Source organism: Seriola aureovittata, chromosome 9, assembly GCF_021018895.1.
Source record: "Seriola aureovittata isolate HTS-2021-v1 ecotype China chromosome 9, ASM2101889v1, whole genome shotgun sequence".
NCBI lineage: Eukaryota > Metazoa > Chordata > Actinopteri > Carangiformes > Carangidae > Seriola > Seriola aureovittata.
Genome location: NC_079372.1, coordinates 1400001 through 1420619, shown reverse-complemented (window position 1 = coordinate 1420619; position 20619 = coordinate 1400001). Strand labels below are relative to the sequence as shown.

At 41.3% G+C, this 20619-nt stretch overlaps 1 protein-coding gene across 2 annotated transcripts in view; it reads right to left on the bottom strand.

Annotated features, from left to right (window-relative positions):
• The window catches only part of LOC130175549 (paired box protein Pax-7-like), a 57978-nt gene that overhangs the window by 34454 nt on the left and 2905 nt on the right, over positions 1-20619 (bottom strand). The gene's annotated exons all lie outside the window — the stretch shown is intronic.

The window sequence follows — 20619 nt, the reverse complement described above, 5'->3', positions numbered from 1 at the left end:
AACCAGAATTGGAGAGTATTTATAATGAGATATAATGCTGTACTGTATGTTAGTGACATCATGGTCCACATGAAAACAGACCAGATGTCATGTGGGATTTCCCAGCTTTCCTACTGGAAAATATATGAACTCCCACAACAAATGAAAGCAAACTAAACATCTGAACACCGTGAACCTGACAATAACTCCTCAGCCTTCACACTGTAACAAACAACTGCCAAATCTTTTTCATGTTTGTATGAGGCAACATTGATATTTTGTCAGGAGTGGAAAGAGTACTGGAACATTGTACTCAAATTAAAGTACTGTTACTTTAAAGAAATTCTACTCAAATGCAAGTACAATTACTCTGATAAACGTCAGTTAATATATGATAAAACTTCATCTATAGGCTGTCAGGCGTATGGCATTTCAATACATACTGTATATATACCGTTCCAGGTGCAACTACATCGAAAGCAACCAATGAATTCCAGTCACACACTTTGCAGCCTATGCACACAACTGATAATTACAACACTACAACTGGTGTCTTTTTGTAGCTAGATTAAACTACATGAATTAAAACGCTGTCACCTATTATACAATTAACAACAGAAGACAGGCGGAAATGCATAAACAACCTTAACCCCACAACAGCTGCAGCCAAGAAACAGACCACTCGAGTCTCTGTCTCACTTCGAGCTTCTGAGAATCCACAAACCCTGACACAGGAGTAGTTGGGAGTTTCTCGATAGCCCACTCAAATGGCTGCTGGTAACCTGATGTTGTTTGGGTCTTTTGTCGGAAGGTTGTAAGTGAGATCATGGAGGGGTCTCACAATACAGGACTAGTCCCAGAAGGAGCTGTTTGTAAGTTTTCTCTGCCACTAAGCGTGGTTTCTCTCTTGGAGTGGACGGTGTTGATTGTGGCTGAACAAGAGCTTCAGTCATTGTCTTTACACTACAAGAGGTAGTAACACGTCCTCTGAGCAGCTGGAGGCTACATGGGAGCATTTGGTTAAACTCCCAGAATCCAAGACAACAGATACAAGCAGTCTTGGGCTTATCTGCTTCCTCTACTCCGACCTGGTAATAACCAGATTTCAGATTCAGGACAGAAAACCACTGGGAACCACAGAGTCCAGTGAAGGTGTCCTCCAGGTGTTCTTTAGGGTCTGAATTTTGAGTCTCCTATAGTCAACATACAACTGTTTACATAGCTACAGTTTCAGATACAAACCCTGGTTTCAAGTACACCTTTTTCAATTGGATAATATCCCATACATATGAGAGAGGAATGAGGTGTGACGACAATGGCAACTCCTAAAGAGGTTAACATAGCTGCTGCTGCTACAGCTTCATTATATCTGAGTAGAACTGGTAGAGGAGCAGAGAGCAGCGCTGAAGCTTCTCTCCATGGAAGAGATGTTTTACGACCTGACTGCTGCAGATTCTGATTGGTTGAAGTTAGCCTGTGATAGATGGTGATAGACACAATCACCTGCCAAGTATTTTTTTTTTTAAATGCCTACCTTTTTCAGTTTTCAATGAAGCCTCCCAGAGGGCTCTGCGTAACAGTGCATCACGTTAGTGAAATATCCCAAAAGGGTTCAATCGACATTCACACCAAGGTCACATGACTCTATCGGCTCCGATCAGCTGTGATGTAAACCCAACACTCAGGTGAACACACCTGTCACCTGCCCAGCATGGTGCTGTTAAACCAGTGACACCACAGCTATACCTCCCTCTGAGAGTGAGATGTAGCCCTGAAATAAGTTTCAAAAACACAATCACTGACCGAAGCGTCGTGTGTGTGTGTGTGCGTGTGTGTGTGTGTGTGTGTGTGTGTGTGTGTGTGTGTGTGTGTGTGTATGTTTTGTTGTTGTAAAAGTATAAATGTAAATGTACTTACACCTCTGTACTCTGGTAACATGTTGCCCTAAAACAAGTAACACTTTCACAGCTGTATGAATGTTCAGTCTAAAGTGAAGTGATTTGGCAAAGAACCACATGCTGCCTTAGTAAAGTTTTTCTTTGCAACGGGAGAGGATGAAATCTGCTACACAACGGTGCTAACAGACCAAATTACTTCTGGAAATTAAAGAGATCCTGTTGAGAGTCTAATTAATGGACAAAAGCTACTGTAATGTAATGTACTCAGTTTGGAGATTTTAGTCACATGTCATTCTTCTGAGTTTTTGCTTAAAAAAAGGAGATAAGTGAATATGCACAATAAGTACAATAATACATTTTTTAAAAATGAACAGGCAGCAGCTCCATGCTGTGACAGATTTACTAAAATTCATTCATTTGTCATAAAAAGTTCAAGGGTGATGCAATAAACTATAAAACTGCTTTATAGAGGTGATTACCAAATATAAATACACTGAATGACTGTTACTAATAAACTGTGATGACTGATTTAAAGCTTTAGAGACTAAAAACAGCTGCATCAAAAGTTAAGAGCAGAACCCCACAATGTGGTCCATGTCTACAATGTGTTTTATCAAAATACAAAATGACACTCAGATAGACCAGTGTGACTGTTAACACACTGTTATCTTTCAATTGAAAAAAAAACATGAAACATGAAAACAGAAAAGCATGGATTGTGTAAATGTGACGTACAGAGTACAGAGGCTTCAGCTTTATGAATCAGGTGTGTAGAAATGTGTCGACGGTACAGGGACTTCAGCAGAAGTTGTGTTAGACTTTCTCATTTTTATTTTCATTCTTAATGATAATGAGACGGAGCCTGTTTGATATCGTTTCATTTTCAAAGGTGGAGTTTGCATCTATAAGGGCATGGAGAGAAAGTGACTGTACAGCCACTCTTCATGCCAACACAGGAGTGTACACCTGTTGTGCACCCGCGTGTAGGTGCATATCACTACATATTACTTACTGGTCCTGACCACACCTCATTTTAAGACCTACACGCCCATGTGCGCTCAGATGGACAAAACGTGTATTTTAAAGATAGTTGTGTTGTGCTTTACGCCGAGTGTAAGATAGAACCCAAAATGTCTCAGTCAGGTTGTTGTTCCACCACGTCTCTCTAAAACAGCTTCAACTCTACTGGAGGATGAACAGGGGTGAAAGTAGGCCGGTACGGTCCGGTACTGCGTACCACTAAAAGACTCAGACTACGCAGTACCGGTAAAAGGGGGAAGCAACTCCCTGCCAAAACCCACATTCAAAAAAGTCATGGTCACAAAACACATGCGCTAAAATTATGTCATCCTAAACAGCACATAGTCTCCTTATTAATTTATTAATTGCTTCTAAGTTGTTCAGAATTGCGTCTGAACCGTCTGTGTTGTGATCTGTGCTGGACGGAGCCCAGCTGCCTTTTATTAACACTAGTTACAGTTAGCTCGAGCTTCCGCCAACGCGCTGCAGCTGACTTATATCGAGTGTTGTGGGGTTTAGCAGGCAGACGTTTGTTGCAAAATCTCCTGAGTAAAATGTAAAGCAGAATAAGTTGTGATGTTTCATGATATTCTGTTTTTATTCCAACAACACAGACAGAAAGCTCAGACAAGCTGTGTGACCAGCAAGAATTTAAAATTTCTTTCACCCCTGAGGATGAACCTTTCTTAATCAACATGTTCCCTCATATGTTTTTTAGATGATGGCGGAGGAGACGTCACTCCAAAATCCATGGTCGAGATCTGGAGGTCACAGCATATGATTCACATCATGTTCATCCTCATCAGACCCTCAGTGACCCTGTGACCTGTTCCTCCTGTCTGTCTCTGTCTGTATCTGTGAGGTAAATATATCATGGTGCACGGAATTCTGGGTGTCGACTGCGGAGGGCAGACCTGAATATTTGTCTCCAGTTTATTGATTTGTTTGTGTGAGCACATTCATTCCCTGCAGAAGTTGGTGATGCTGGAGCTGGTGAAGTGAGGAGAGAAAAAAGGCCCGTCATACGGGCTGAGACAACTACAGGGTCAGCTCTGTAGTTTAATTAAACAAGGAATTATGGGATTAGTGCGAAGCTCCCATTACAGGCCACTGGAGGAGTCTGAGGGAGAATATCTTTTTGTATTCCCCCCTAGCTGTGCCCCTTGAAAGCTCCCGCTAGAGAATTCTCAACGGATTACATGTGGCCGCAGGACATGCTGCTGCATTAATTAAATCAATTCTTTTACCATGCAAAGATTTGTTTTCCTATAAACCAAGGTAAAAAAAAACATATATATTTATACACAGGCACATCTTTAAAGAAAGCCTCCATATACTGTATACGTGTTGTTTGTTGCTCGTAGGTTGATGGAGAAGTGTGGGGGTGGGGGTGTTTGCTTGCAGAGCAATTTGGCTCTAACTCAGCGTGACAACACTTGAGGCCGCTGCAGTGGGCTGGGATCACTTTCCAAAAGGCACCGCCGAGTCCTCAGGGTGCAGCTGCAGCGGGATGGACTCTATTTGTTTTCCCTCCACATGCTGCTGGATTTAGGGGAGGAGAGGGGCAGGGAGGGGGGGTATGAGAGAAAATGACTCTCTCTCTCGCTCGCTCTCTCTCTCTCTCTCTCTCTCTCTCTGCTGGATTTGGCCAGTGGCTGAGGAAGCTGTGAGCCTTGTTATTTTTTGTTTGCCTGTTTCTTTTGAATCACCTTATTGAACCACTCGCTTTACTTTTCCTGCCACAGTTAGCTGCGGTGTTAGCACTCAACGTATCTACACAAGGTAAATAATGTTTACATCAGTCCGGACCAGGTGAACAACAAGCTCCCCAGTTTATACAGACTAGGGTCGGGGATCCAAACCTGGTTGCACAATAGAACCGGTTCCAAAATGCCAAGAACCGAGCAGCCAAAAAATTTCAATTCTGCTTATCAGTTGCTACACATCTGCAAGGACATGTCTACTTCCTACATCAAGCATCGACCAACAGGAATGGCATCTGAATTCAGAGGCGCCATCCTTTAAAGAAAGTGGCATCTGGAGAGGAGAGCGCCGGTGCCCCAAGAGTTTAACATTTACAGTTCACTATGTAAAAAAAACGAGCTGGCGTTCACAGCTGACGTCACGACACTGAGAAATGAACCACGGGTCAAAAATATATCTTCACTCCAGAAAAGAAAACGACAACAAGGCAGCGAACACGTAAAGCAGCACAGGGTCAATATAAACACTGAGCAGTGTTCGATTCCTTACTGCTGCACCACTGTAACATCAAGCTCCTGATGATCAGTCACCTGCTTCAGTAACAGCAGTCTGACATTCACCCTCATGTTTCTCTTCCTGAAGTCCATTCACTTCTGTTACAGTTTATTGATTTCTTCCTTAAATAGTATTAGTATTATTTTCTTCATGAAATGCCTCGATTCAAGAATATAATCTCTTTTTCATAAATCACCTCTGGACCAGATGTTAATGTGTACTATTTATGTTAAAAGACTTTTTGTTTTTTTGTTTTTTCTGACCTCTTTTATCATTTTAGGAAATAGGAAATCCATAAGAACTGGAATCAATCAAATTTAAACCTTGGCCTAATATTGACACCAATTCTATAGTATCTACAGTGTTTCTGGTGGAGTGTAGAGAATAAACACTGAGGACAATATAAAGACTGTGTCTGTGTGGACACCTCTTTACATCTGTCCTCACTCACAATTGTGTGTTTGATGTGAGTGTGTGTGCGTGCGTGCATGTGTTGACGTGTGTGTTCTAAATAAAATCTGTTCTTGAAAAAAGTTCAACTAGTTCATGATACAAAATGTGTGTGTGTGTGTGTGTGTGTGTTCGCTCCTGCTGCTTTTCCTATTTTTACAGCTTTTTATATTTCATCATTTGTCACACTGATATTTTTGTAAAAGCTGCGTCCTCAGCGCTGTGATGTGTGTTTCACCTCCGTCACTCTGCAGCCTCGTTCACACCAGGAACAAGCTGCTCATGCTGACAACATCTCGTGATGCCAAAGTCTGTTTTTGTTTCCCTCCTGTTACAGTTTTGTCTCCCGCACATAACACATGTCCAGCCAGTTCACACACGCCATCTTGGTTTTTGCTTATCTGCATCCCTCTGTTGACCCGGCAACCACGTGTGATGTCATCTACTCCTGTTTCTCAGTTTTCTGCAGGACCTCATCTGGACAAGACTCTGAGACCGGACCTGCTCATGTTGAGGAGACCTGGAGGTTCGATCTCACACGGTGAAGATCTATCTATTCACTCACTCTGAATTTAGTATTACTAGTTATAGTAGTTTTTAGTAGTCCTCTTTCTGAACTGTGTGTTCTGCAGTTCTGGGTTCTGGTTCTGGTTTGTCAACTGTCAGAATAAGACTTTATAAGTATCAAAGATTCAATATAAAAATAGATTGTTTATCTAGATGCAGAGAGTTCTGCTTTATCCGTCCAGGCGTCCCTGGGACACAGCGGAGGACAATGTGGGACATACACATGCACAGACCAGTACAAGAAATTAGCTATTATTATTATTATTATTATTATTATTATTAATTTTATTGTTGTTGTTGTTGTTGTTGTTGTTGTTGTTGTTGTTACTATTAATAATAATAGTAATAATAAATGCTAGTGGTAGATAACACTAGTAACTGAGAACAATGTTATACATGACGACTGAAAAGACTGATTTCTGACTGGTTCACAGTTCAACATTAATATTTCATTATAGAAGAAGAGTGTCAGCTGAACACAAAACCCTGTGTGTCCCTGTGTTTTACAAACACTTTCATTAGCACTTATACACAAAAATTATACACATAATATATCATAGTACTTTTTTTTTCTCCTTCAGTGTGTCTTGTCAGAGTAAGGACTGTAAAAACTGGGTCACCTGAGAGTGGGTGTGAAAGCAGAGCTGAGGACGTGATGGGACATGTAAATGAAAGTGGAGCAGAGTGTCCGGGCTGAAAAAACTGAACTGCACTGGTGGTTTGGTATCGCATGTTAGCAGCAGCTCCACACTTGCTTTGGATGGCAGCACAATAAGGATCCCCAGAATGGAGGAGAATAAAGTTTGACAGGCCGGTGGATCAGGAGGGTCGGCCACTCTCTGCAGCTGATAATGGAGAGAGAGATTATGGTAATGAGACAGACGCCTAGAGCCGATAGAGAGGCTAAACCTGGACTTCATCTTTGTCTCCACCAGATCCCTCGATTGGCATGCTACGTCTTATCAGGAGAATGCTCCTCACACACACACACACACACACACACACACACACACACACAGGGTTTGCAAATGTGCTGCAGTATCAATAACAAACACTGGTTCCACACAAAAGCCTGGTTTTGTTGCACAGTGAATATGACATATAGAAACGCATCCATGCTCAGATCACACACACAGACACACACACACAGACACACACACATGCACACACACACACAAACACGCGCGCGCACACACACACACATACATGCACACAGTAAAAAACATCTAATTAAACAATTATAGACACTCTGATGACTTAATAATGAGGCTATAATTCTATTTCCTGTTCCAGGGAGAGATTTATCACCACATTAATACCTAATTATATTTTTGAGGATGTTCGATCAGTGAGAGCTGTGTCCCTCTGAGTCTCCAGCTTTATGATGAAGCTCCGACTTTTCTCTAAGACATGAACCATTGTGTTTCTGTTTGGTTGTCATTTACTCTGTCAGACTAAATGACTGGCTGTCATTCATTTACTATATATATATATCTATATATATATATATAAATATATATATATATCTATATATATATACATATATATGTATATATATATATATATATATATATATATATATATATATATATATATATATATACAGAGAGAGAGAGAGAGTTCAAAGTTCAGTTCATACAGATGAAAATGAACTAGTTCACATTCATAGTTTTTAATAAATAGGCCGCTATTCAATGAATTATTGTACACCACTGAAGAATCTCAGACATGAGTTACATTTAAAACCATCTGTACCGCTAGCAACAGACATCCTGGGCCGTGTCTATGGAAACGTCATTGAATGCGTTCATGCTTTTTTTTTTTTTAATCTGAGCTTGAACATGGTCTTTCATGTGTGTGGGTGGAGGATATAATCCTAGCAACACCTTCAGCAGACAGGTGGATGACCCAGGTCTTGTCGTAGAACTGTACTAACACAATACTGACAGTTCTCTTCCCCCTTTGTCCAACACATGGGGACAAAGACTGAGGGGCTGCAGAAAACTAATTATGGGTCATTTTGAAAATCATATTAGTTCCAGTATAATTAGACTCAGGATCTGCTTCAGTTGTGCTGCTCAGGCGCTGACCAGGCGTACAGACCACACTGACTCTGAGCTCAACCTGCTGATGCTCCACATGTTCACAGCTGAAGAACACATCTGTTCTGATGTGTCCGATGAGGATCTACCTGCTCAGCTGCAGGTCAGGACTAAACCCACCTGCTCTCATCATCACTGCCCACACTCTTCATCACCAGCGGCTGCACAACTCCACAGACTGTCTGGTCATGATGTAGCAGATTAAAGGTCAAATGTGATTAGCTGACAACATAGTCAGGTGAGCGGCTGTGTATCAGTGGTCACAGGTGGACCGGGATGTGTTCAGGGACCCTCTCTCTACACGGACGCTGAACATCTTCAGATGAATTCAATGAATTTTAGACTTCGCAGATACGTTCAATAAAACGTTTCCTCCTTATGTTGATAAAACAGCGTCTGTCTCTTGAGCTGTTCAACTGTTTTAAACACACCACTGGAAAACTGTTCCACTATATTATATTATATTATATTATATATATGTGCTGTAGTATATAGTGCACACACACTTGTCCTATTGAATGTACTGTTACTGTACAGACTCGAAGACAGAAGGTGTGTTTCTACTAACCTGCGAAGGTTAATAGAAACAGCGAACTTTAAAAATGAGTCATGGAAAGACATGAAATAAAAACAAACACTTGCATGAGGTTGTTCCTCAGAATATTTGACAAAGCCAAATGGAAACACTTTTTTCAACTGCTGGAAATCTGTTGTGATGTTTACATCCAAGTCAATGAGAGATCATTCACAGATATGTTTTGTCAGCTTTTCTAAAAAAGCCTAAATGTATATATTATGCACAAAACTGCAATAGAAACCCAACGTGAGACAGAGACAGAGACAGAGACAGAGTCAGAGAAAGAGAAAGAGACAGAGACAGAGGCAGAGGCAGAGACAGGGACAGAGGCAGAGACAGGGACAGAGACAGAGACAGAGGCAGAGACAGAGTCAGAGAAAGAGAGAGAGACAGAGACAGAGGCAGAGGCAGAGACAGGGACAGAGGCAGAGACAGGGACAGAGACAGAGACAGAGGCAGAGGCAGAGACAGAGACAGAGGCAGAGACAGAGACAGAATCAGGGACAGAGACAGGGACAGAATCAGAGACAGAGGCAGAGTCAGGGACAGAGACAGAGACAGAATCAGGGACAAAGACAGGGACAGAGACAGGGACAGAGGCAGAGACAGGGACAGAGGCAGAGTCAGGGACAGAGACAGGGACAGAGTCAGAGACAGAGACAGAGACAGAGACAGGGACAGAGTCAGAGTCAGAGACAGAGACAGAATCAGGGACAAAGACAGGGACAGATTCAGGGACAGAGACAGAGGCAGAGACAGGGACAGAGACAGAGGCAGAGACAGGGACAGAGACAGGGACAGAGACAGAGGCAGAGACAGGGACAGAGACAGAGGCAGAGACAGGGACAGAGACAGAGGCAGAGACAGGGACAGAGACAGAGGCAGAGACAGAGACAGGGACAGAGACAGAGACAGAGACAGAGACAGAGTCAGGGTCAGAGACAGAGACAGGGACAGAGGTAGGGACAGGGACTGGGACTGGGACCTCAGCAGCTGGACCAACATCTACTTCACTCAACATGCTAACAGTAAATGCACCGTCCACTCCGCAGACAGAGGGTTGATGCGTCCAGCAGCCTCCGACTGGACACACATGAGTACGTGGGGACAGACTTCAGTGGAAGTGTCTCTGAGACGCCTTTGTGCAGCTCTTACTGGTCAGCTGCCTCAGTGACAAAATGGGCTCACCTTAAAGAACCAGGAGCGGGGGGGGGGGGGGGGGGGGGGGGGGCATGAAAGAGCACAACCAGCCCCGCTGCACTCTTCACAGACCGAGTCAGTGAAGCTGAGCAGCCGAGCACTTTAACAATTAAAGAGGTCAAATGGAACATACGGGGGGGGGGGGGGGGGGGGGGGGGCAGACTGAACCTGTATGTGTGAACTGGTGTAAACACAGTATGTTTAACCTATTAAAATGTAAACACACATATGTTCCTCTGCTGATTGTTTCTCCCAGTCCATCCTGATGGTTTCCAGTCACTAAATCTCTTTTCTATAACACAGCTTACTGTGATATCAGCTACAGGTTCACTTCTTTTTTGCTGCGACGGCATGTTTTCATTTGAATTGCAGATTTTTATTCTCCATAATACGGAAGGTCTGAACACTCGACTAATGAGGCTAAAGCCAAAGTTTTAAAAATTATTCCAAGAACACAAAAGAAAGTGAAATGAAATCTGCCAGTTGGCACAAGGAGCTGCTCCGTCAACAAAGGCCTCAAATTCAAGCCCAAATGGGCAAAACTGAGCTGAAGCTGAGACCAAGCGACACGACGCCGCCGCCGCTGCCTCTGCTCACACTCCCATTCAAACTGTTCAGCATTGTTCCCGCCTTTGTTCCAACACAGCTCCGCACAATGGTATTTAGTCACAACTAATGCAGCAGAAGTATACAGTAAGCAGCAGGAGTGCAGCGTGTGCAACGTAGGCACTTTCACAATGATGGATCAAATATTTTCCAGAAGATGTAGGAACTCTGAGAAATCCCAACTTTTGTTGTTTGTCTGTGAGGAACAGTTGAGTGCAGCCTCAGACAGAGAGCTGCGGGAGAGAGAGAGCGTAGAACTGGCTCTGAACTCAATCCAGCCCACACAAAGATGCTGCTTTATCAGGCATTATGTCTTAGCAAACTGCTATTAATGCAAAGTCTTTATCTTCTTTCCTCCGCAGGCTCTGGCACACATGTGTCTTTATTTAGCAGATAAAAAATAGCCATAAACAAAAATTGCGGACTGTCAATATAAATACTGATAAAGATTAGAGCTGGGAGCAAATATAATAATAAGAGGCCCTCTTAAGATATACTCGACACAGCAAAGCCCTCAGTGGACAGCTGCAGGCTTAGAGAAAGCAATTGCAGGAAGTTTTAAAGAGCAATAGAATAATCTTATTTTGGAAGAAAGTAGATTAACAATCAGAGCAGAGCAGAGAAAATGAAGTGATCTGTGCTTGTTGACTCTTCTCTGGTTCAAAAGCTTAGAAATGCTCTGATGCGTTGTAGGAGATGGAGGATAGGTGAGTTTCCATCTGCTGATATGTAACTGCACAGCTTTTCATATGTTCTCGGCCGCTCTGGAGGATCTGTGTGAAATGAGCGACGCGCAGACACCAGCAGCTGAAACGTCTCACTGACTTCATATTTTGGAGTATTTTGTTCAGGGTTGTGACCGGTTCGTTAGTTCGGTTCGTTAACAACACAGCTCTGCATTTATACACAAGCAGAAAACACTGCAGGGTGAATTTTACTAACATCTGTTCTATGTCAAAACCTTGCAGTTGGTGAGTTTCCAGTTCAACACAGAAAAAGAATCTCACAAGTCCTGCGGAAGAAAGAAAATCATTTGCATCGTGGAGAAAAACCCTGTTATGACTGCAGAGCATCTGAAGAACCTTCTCCAGGTTGTAGGAAGAGACTAAAAGACCAGAACCTCAGAGGATTCATCACAAGATCCAAACCTCTGCTAAACCTCTGAAACACAAAGTCCAGGCTGCAGTTCACTTAAACCCACATAAGTAAAACCAGTCTGCGGACTGACTGGAAGAAAACGACAGGAAGAGAAAAGTGAGGAGAAAACAGGAACAGTGCACGACTCAAAGCCTCCACCTCTTCTGTCAAACATGGAGCTTCTGCTACAGCTCCATTGATATTTACTGACGGTTTCACAGCAGACAGAAGCAGGAGGCTGGACACAGAGGTCTACAGGAGCGGGAACTGGACCACATCGCTCAGCAGGAACCAAAGAGCTTTTCCATGGTGAAGAAGAGTCTCACTGAAGACCAGACTGAAGACAGAGGCTCACGACACCAGCTCTGACGGAGCTGCAGTTATCTCTGGGCCTCATGATGTCTGTGCTGAAGAAAACACACTGTGTTTTAGGTCTGAGCAAAGAAGGTGGAAAGTTTGATTTAACTTTAACTTCCATTGTTTTGTGTTTCAGTCTCTGAGCTATTACATCATTATTATTATCATTATTATTATTAATATTAATATTATTATTACATTAGACTGCACAGATGTTGCACCCCTCACCACCTTTGCCACTCCGTTCATTTCCTATAGTCTGACAAAATAATCTCAACTCAAGGTCCTCTTATAGGGAGAAGCGCAAATGTAGTTAGTAGGCTACATGTTAGACTATAAGACTCCAGGAAATCACTGATCCCAGACCAGCATGTAGACCTACAGCCTGTCGTCTTTTTCTTCTTTAAACTGATCAGATACACAACGTAGCTTCAGAGACGTGGGTGGGTTCTGTGCACAGAGCCAAGCTAGCTGTTTCCCCCTGTTCACAGTCTTTATGAGAAGCTAAGCTAACCTGCTCTGGCAGAATCTTCATATTTACATACAGAGATGTGATATTGATGAGCACAGCTGACTCTCCTCTATAAGCTCAGCTCCCAAAATGTTAATTAAAAGAAGTGCAGCCATTTCAACAACACATCTAATAATGTTCAAATCTCATCGTATTTTTATTGTTAGTTTCAGTGAAGTAAACTTCATTCTGACACGTTTATAAAGACAATATAAATGTTCTTCGTCTCTGTACAAATAAAATCTTTTTTCTTTTTCCAGGGTTTATTTGTTTTTATCCTCTTTAACTTTCTTTTTTCATCAGATGAAGTGAAAGCATTTCAGCATCGGGAAACATTACATGACTCTCAGCAGCAGCAACTACAGACGTTTTTACTTCCAGCCTAGCAGCAGTCTAAAGTTTGGGGGGGGGCAGACCCTCCCCCTGCAGATGTAGATCCATTCAGAGCCGGAGCATTAGAAATGCCGCTCAGCTCACAGAGGAGAAGCTTTCCTTTCAATGTTTTGCTGTTGTCTAGCTCAATCGTGTCACTTTGAGGGAGTCTATTCAGAGGTATTCATGCATCTGCCTTCAGGCCACAATGGCCGCCACTTTATAAACTGTCAGCCTGCTCGCCTCGAGCCTTTGGTTCATCTTTTTTTCTTCTCTTTAATAAACTTGGAGGAGTTCATCAACTCCTTCAATAGGAAATCCAGGAACAAATAGGAGAGCAGGCCTCCTGGTCGAGTTCAGATTCTTTTTGTTGTCACTAACTGTTTGTGTGTCTGACCAGCACCTTCTCACTCTCTGGGGCCTCAGATATGAAACAGAGGGTGATTCTTCAAACAAGGTCTTTATATGAACCTGTTCCACTGACTGCTGCTGAACTCACACTGATCACAGTCTCATCAGTGAGGAAGGTCGTCCTCCTCAGGACACGTTCAACAACACCACGCCTTTACATTTAGCAGCTGATCACATTCATCAATTCAGATCGTTTAAATGAAGCGAAATTAAAATAATTTGCAAACAGATCATCTAACAATGTAAATCCTGTAAATCCTGTTAATTTTCCACACATACAGTTTGGCTCATGATGCTAAACTCAGCTCAGAATAAAAATCCTTATTATTACAGTACAACCAAATATTATTCTGCAAAATCATGATGGTGTTTTCTGGAAAATTATCTATGGATTCACAGACAGGTCAGACAAACCTGAAAAGTAAATGTGGCTCATCACATAGATACAAAAAAGAAAAACTGCAAATCTATAAATCCAATATTTTTACAAAACAGTTCCTCTCTCAGATTCAGCATCACTCATAACAACCAGAAATATTATAACACTACATGTGTCAGTATAAACCGTAAAACAGTATGACAGCTTAGAGACAAAATCCTCATTTCACCCTGATGTAAAATAAATACAATAATAAACTGTTTTTATAATTGAAACTGAAATTTGAAATTCGCAGAATCAATAAGAATAAAAACAAGAATAAGAATAAAAATAAAAATAGAAATAAAAATAGAAATAAGAATAACAAAAGAATAGAAATAAGAAAAAGAATAAAAATAAGAAGAATAAAAATAAGAGTAAGAATAAGAATAAGAATATGTCTCCAACACAGTTCTATAATAGGTTGAGTCTCAGACTCTTTTTTACTGACTCAGCTGAAGACTTGTCACATCTGTTAACACAATAGATGAGCAGGTTGATTTTAGTGTCTGTGACCTTCAGAGGACAGAAATTCCTTCCCTCCCCTACTTCACCAGGACAACATCAAACACACACACACACAGACACACACACACACATGCAGACGGATGAAGGAGGTTATAAAATAGGCTGATGATAAAGATACTGTGATATATCGGATCAGTATTACAGATGTTCTGGAGGCTCAGCTGACGCCACATTCATTATGTTCATTATGGGCCTGAGTGCAAATATGAAGCTGTTTGTTCAAAACATTCAAAACATTCTGAGGGAAGAAATTTATCATCAGAAGAAAACATTCAGGAACATTTTATGAATATAATTTACTATTTCATTACATGAATCAACTGTCGATAAAATAATTCTTTGTTCCCACTGATAGTGAAAAAAATTATATTGCAATCATTATTATTATCATTGCAATTACAGATTTTGATATAATGCTTCAATCATAACGCTTCATTGATTATGCTTAATTTATAACGTTTCATTCATAACGTTTCATTCATAATGCTTCATTTATAATAAATCATTTATAATAAATCATTTATAACTTCATTTGTGAGAATTCATTTATAAAATTTCATTTATAACGTTTCATTTATAACGTTTCATTTATAACGTTTCATTTATAACGTTTCATTATCAATTCATTTATAACAATTAATTTATTATATTTCATTTGTAATAATTCATTGATAAAGCTTAATTTATAATGCGTCATTTATAACGCTTTATTCATAACACTTCATTTATAACAATTCATTTATAAGAATTCATTTATAACGCTTCCTTTATAACGCTTTGGATATTGCACTTGGCCATATTGTGATTTTGATGATATTTCTATAAATTGTTCAGATCTAATTGATGGTAATGTAAATAACTGTGGGACTAAGAGCTAACAGCTGGACATTTAGAAAATACTACACTCTAATTATTTTATTAGATACAGGAAACAGGTTAATAACCTTTCCTCTTCCTGTGTATTTATCGGGGAACAGAATTAGAATAATATAATGAATATAATCAGGACGATGTTCCTTATCAGGTGTTTGCTCCACCTGGCTGATCAGGTTGTCAGTAGCTGTGCACTTGCCAATGGTGCGTTTGTTTTCTACTCCATGATAACAAACAGCTGTATTTTCTCCTGCACTCAGTAATGATCAGACTGTAACACACTCTACAAACATACTTCAGTGTGTGTCTCCTGTAAAAGGCCCAGTAGGTCCTCGCTTCATCCCCACACTCCTGTTCTTTAACACTCTTTGTCAGAAGGAACCAGGCATTTCAAAATAAGGTGTTCCTGAACCTTGTGTGAGATCAGCTGATCCATGGAGCTGGTGTTCACACTCATACCCTGATTTATTTCTCACTTCCCTGGCCTGAGAGTGTGTTAAATATGTGGCTCAAATTATTTTAATGCAGTGACGGAGAAATGGCCATTAATCCACTTTCATACCTTTCAGCAGCGTGAACATTTTCTCTACACCCCCAAAATTACCGGGCCTTTATGCCCCAGTAATCTCTGTATATTTAAGGTCATTTTCTAGCCAATTACACTGGATGGGTGCGTTTGGTGAATGTGATTTCCTCCACGGATTGATGGAGAAGACCATGAATAAGCCATCTAATAGATCCACGCACACAGACCTCTGTATGGAAATTTCAATCAGGATTTCAGAGCTGCATTCAGTCACTCCAGCCATCTCCAGCACACCGTCCTAACACGCACTGCTAATATGAATAATCAGTTATACACACTCCAGCTCTGTCTTCACCGTCTCTACACTCCTTTAAAAAAATAATGAACAGAAAAAAGCAGCTAATAAATAAAATAGAATTCAGCTGGGTTTTTTAAAGAAGTATAATAATTTAAAGCGTGGAGACCTTGTTCTTTTATTCTGAAACTCCTCCACCTCTCGGGGATCAGAGGCTGTTCTGTATCGTCCTATTGAACAGCGAGTGACAAGATAATGTAAATCAACACGTAATCTACAGTCGACGTGACAACATGCAGATGATCTGATCCAGTATTTAATTAAAGAGACAAATGCTTCTGTCTCTGGTGTAAAAATAAATTCTTCTGTGATGAAAGAGCAAAGCTGAAGACTCATGAAGCAGAGCGGCGTTTAGTGGAGGAGTGTGTGTTTGATCCTGCAGCGAGGTGGAGGAGGAGGAGGCCCCTGAACGGGCTCCGGGGCCAGATGAGTTGGATTAAAGTAGATGTGTCTCTGCCAAATCCTGACGCTGTGGCAGCTACAGACCAATCGCAGGAAGTGAACCTCTTACACCCTCTGCTATATTTTCCATTTTCTCTGCTCATTTGAAATAAAGTTGTATGATTGGACAAAGCTCGGCCTCTGAATGGTCTGTTAAGACGTGAGTGTGTAATGTGTGTGTGTTACACACACTCAGCGTCAGACAGCAGCAGGCGACATGAATCATGGGCTTCACCATGAGAGGCCGTGAGGGCTCAGCTCAATTAAAGACCAACCAAAGTGTTGACAGTTTATTCATTTGTTGTTGCCATATTATTTGTGCTATGTGTTGTGATTTCTCTGTTTGCCATTGTGCTGTGTGTATCCTTTGCAAATGGGGTGTTAATGGGCTGCCCGAGGCTCTGACTGCCCTCACCCCCGGTCTGCCTGTTTGTTCTTTGTGCGCTGCTCCTCTTTTGTTGGCTGATCAGCTTCCCAACGGGTCGCCAGACAAGATTCTTGGCATTTGTCGGCAAAATGAAAGGAGGATTAAGGGATGGCTACTGAACACTCCATGGCAAAGAAGTGGGCTGCTATTCTCCCATTCAAAGCCCCCTCCCAGTCCAGCAGCTCGCCTTTATATATGTTTGTTTTGTCAAAGACATCGCTGAGAAGTCCAGAGAGCTACAAGACACGAAGGGAAATCAACAAGTAGGTCAGGCCTGACAGAAATGTTAATGGAAGGGGAGAAACCAACAATCAGCTGGGGTCTAAGGTTTCATTACTACAACTACAGCTGAGAGCCTTTCACAGAGTTTCAGAATAAAACTCACAGAGCTGCAGTTATTTCATTAGACTGATCATCAGTGATTCAGCTGATTGATGCAGGTCAAAAAAAATTCATAAATCATATGACTGAGGAGATGGAGGAAAGCACTGCTGCTAATAATATTAATCATCATCATCATCATAATTGTTATCGTTACCCAAACCAAAACGTAATACATGACATATTTGTCCCTATATCGAGAGTGATCCTGGATACATTATTATCACATATATACATTCTCTGGATATATGAAGATATACGTTTATAAAATTTATGAAGTGCCCGTAATAAAATGTAAACATGCATATATATTAAAACTATCTATGTGCTGAAATCTGCCATAGAACACATTTGTTTTCTATGTAAAAACGTTTTCCATGTTCTGTCATGTTTTGTACAAATTAACATGTGTTAACATCATATATGTAATTTATTTATCCAAGTTTATTAAAACAACATACATGTCTACCTACATACAAAATCTATGTTTATTAATGTTTTTCTTATTAATTTCTCATAAATTTTAAAAATGTCTCTTCACATTCTGTGAAAGTGTCTCAGACCTGTTTATAATATGGACATATTTTAACAGGTTTTGGGATGGATATATATTTATGTAACAAATGTCTACAATATAAGCATACACAAATAAATGTATGTATTTGTATAGGCTAGATATCTATGTCAACATATGAAAGTAAGCACATATAAAATATAAATGTATATTTCATATATGTAAATTCAATATATGCACATATATTACATTTGGGTATTATTATTCTAATTGTATTTTTTGTGTCATGCTGTGATTGAAGTGTGATGTGTGTTCTGGTGTCATGTGGTAAACAGGCTTTAATCGACAGACCGACAGCAGCTGATGATGAATCTCATTGTGTCAGTATCAACACAAACGTCTCTGATCAGCAGCAGGAGATCAAAACCTCTGAGCTCCGGCTGCTTCCTGTCATCCTCCACTGTCCTCGTCCACCTTCTCCGCTCACTGTCTCCACCTCCTGCCCTCAACTCCTGTCTCCATCCTGTCCTCAGTTCAACTTCCACACTTCCATTAAAACAAATTCCCATACGTGTCACCTGATGTCTCTGTGCCACGCGTCTCTGCTCATTTCACATTTCACTGTCAGTCCACAGAAGACTTTTTTAATGGATGAAAAAATCCCACTGACTGACCCTGACCCCAGCTGACGTCCTCCACATGTCACGTGACTTATTAGTAAAAAGCTTAAATGAATCGGATATTATAGATATTATTCTGACACAGCGTAAATAAGTGTTTTGGCTGCTGTGATCATTTTTTGATTAAAGAATTGTTCAGATTGTTATTTTGTGATGACGATGATCAGTCAGCTGGTAGAAAGGTGAAGACGGAGAGGTGCAGGTGTTTTTATTCTGCTTGATGCTGTGATGGATGATCTGACTGATTTGGTTTCTGAAATAAATCTGATGAGACAAAGACAAAGATGGCCGTTTCTGCCTGTCGGCTGTTTTCATGTTTAGAGACAAATCCCCGTCACATTTAAACAACTTCCTGTTTGAAACACTGAGACAGACAAATGAAAATAATAAATAAAGTTTTATAATTTTAGTGTCTGTGAAACACCACCAACTGTCTCTAGAGTCAGCATGGTTATCATGATGATGATGATGATGATGATATCTGCTCTGTGTAGCACGTGGGCTCTCAGCCCCTTATCTCTTTTTTAATATGTCCCTTAAAAATGTGAATTTTTGGTGAGTGGCGGTGGCGGCGGGAGGAGAGGGGAGGTTAATCCCACTTTAATACACAGATGCACAGCCCAGGACCAAGGCTGTGATGATTGTGTTATCTCCAGCCAACATTTGGGTCTCCCTCAATTTCAACCCGGCAAAATAGCTGGGAGAAAGTGCAGATGGAGAGCAGCGAGCGCGGCTGCCCGGGGAAAAGTGTTATTAATAGCTGCAATAGAAGTTCCCACAGCCTGCGCTCGCCGTAAAGCTGCTTCTTGTCACTTCCACTGGATTTGTTTGAAGTCCTCTCTCCATCCTCACTGTCGACCTTCTTTTCTCTCAGCCAGGCTTATACCCTGCACTCCAAAACTGACTCTGTTGTTCCTCTCTACTCTACGTTCTGCCTGTTTGGAGGCGGCAGCAGCAGCAGCAGCAGCAGCAGCAGCAGCAGCAGCAGCAGCAGCAGCAGCAGCTCACTGACTAACTGCTGCCTTCAGGAGCAGAGGAAGAGACAGTGAATCTGTCACAGACACAGTTTATAATGTGACCAGCAGCAGACCTGATACACACCAGCAGCTTCCATAGGTGGAGGACGAATATATTAACAAACACTTGACAGTATGTACAGTCACATATTTACACTGCGCTGTATTCATATCTAGATTTTACATTGTCTATAGAACTGAGAGTGATGAAAGATACAAGAGATATGATGCATATATGTTGAATATATGTGGAGTCATTTCTGATATCTGTGTTTAGTCACCGTCAGAGGGCCGCTTGTACATTAATAAACATTTAATTATAATGTTTTTTCTTCTATCATTATAAACATTTTAAAGGTTGTGCAGTTGAAATACCACAAACACACACACACACATATGTCCTGTGACAGACAGCAGCTCATCCATGTGCCCTCTCTCTTTCTCTTTCTCTTTCTCTCTCTCTCTCTTTCTCTCTCTCACTCTCTCTCTCTCTCTCTCTGCCAACACGCCACCAAAATCAATCCCGCAGAAACAAATGAAATGAATATTTAAAAACACAATCTAAACAACACGAAAGGAAACCTTCAAATCTCATGAGTTCTGCCGCGGGCTTTTACACCACGAAGTCAGCGGCTGAAAGATGAAAGTGAAAAGAAATAAAAGGCTCAATTTAATCTGCTTTAGAGCCTTCAACAGGGCGCGTGAGCCCGGGACTGAGAGTGAGGGCTGATAGGGGATAAATATATTTCTTACCATGCCCGCCAGCTATTACACACAGACGCCTATTCAACACACACCGGTTTCATTACCAGCTGTAATAGGCTAAGTCTTCAAATTATTAGACGCCAGGCCGGATGACAGAGAGACGGAGGCTGATCTGTGAACAGCGACAACAGGAGGACAGGTCTGGAACACCGCAGGTCTAATGAACGAACAGCTGATCCATCAAACAGGCCTCAAAAACCAGATTGGACAAAAAACCGGTGCAACAGAAGCCCGTGTACAAAAACACAC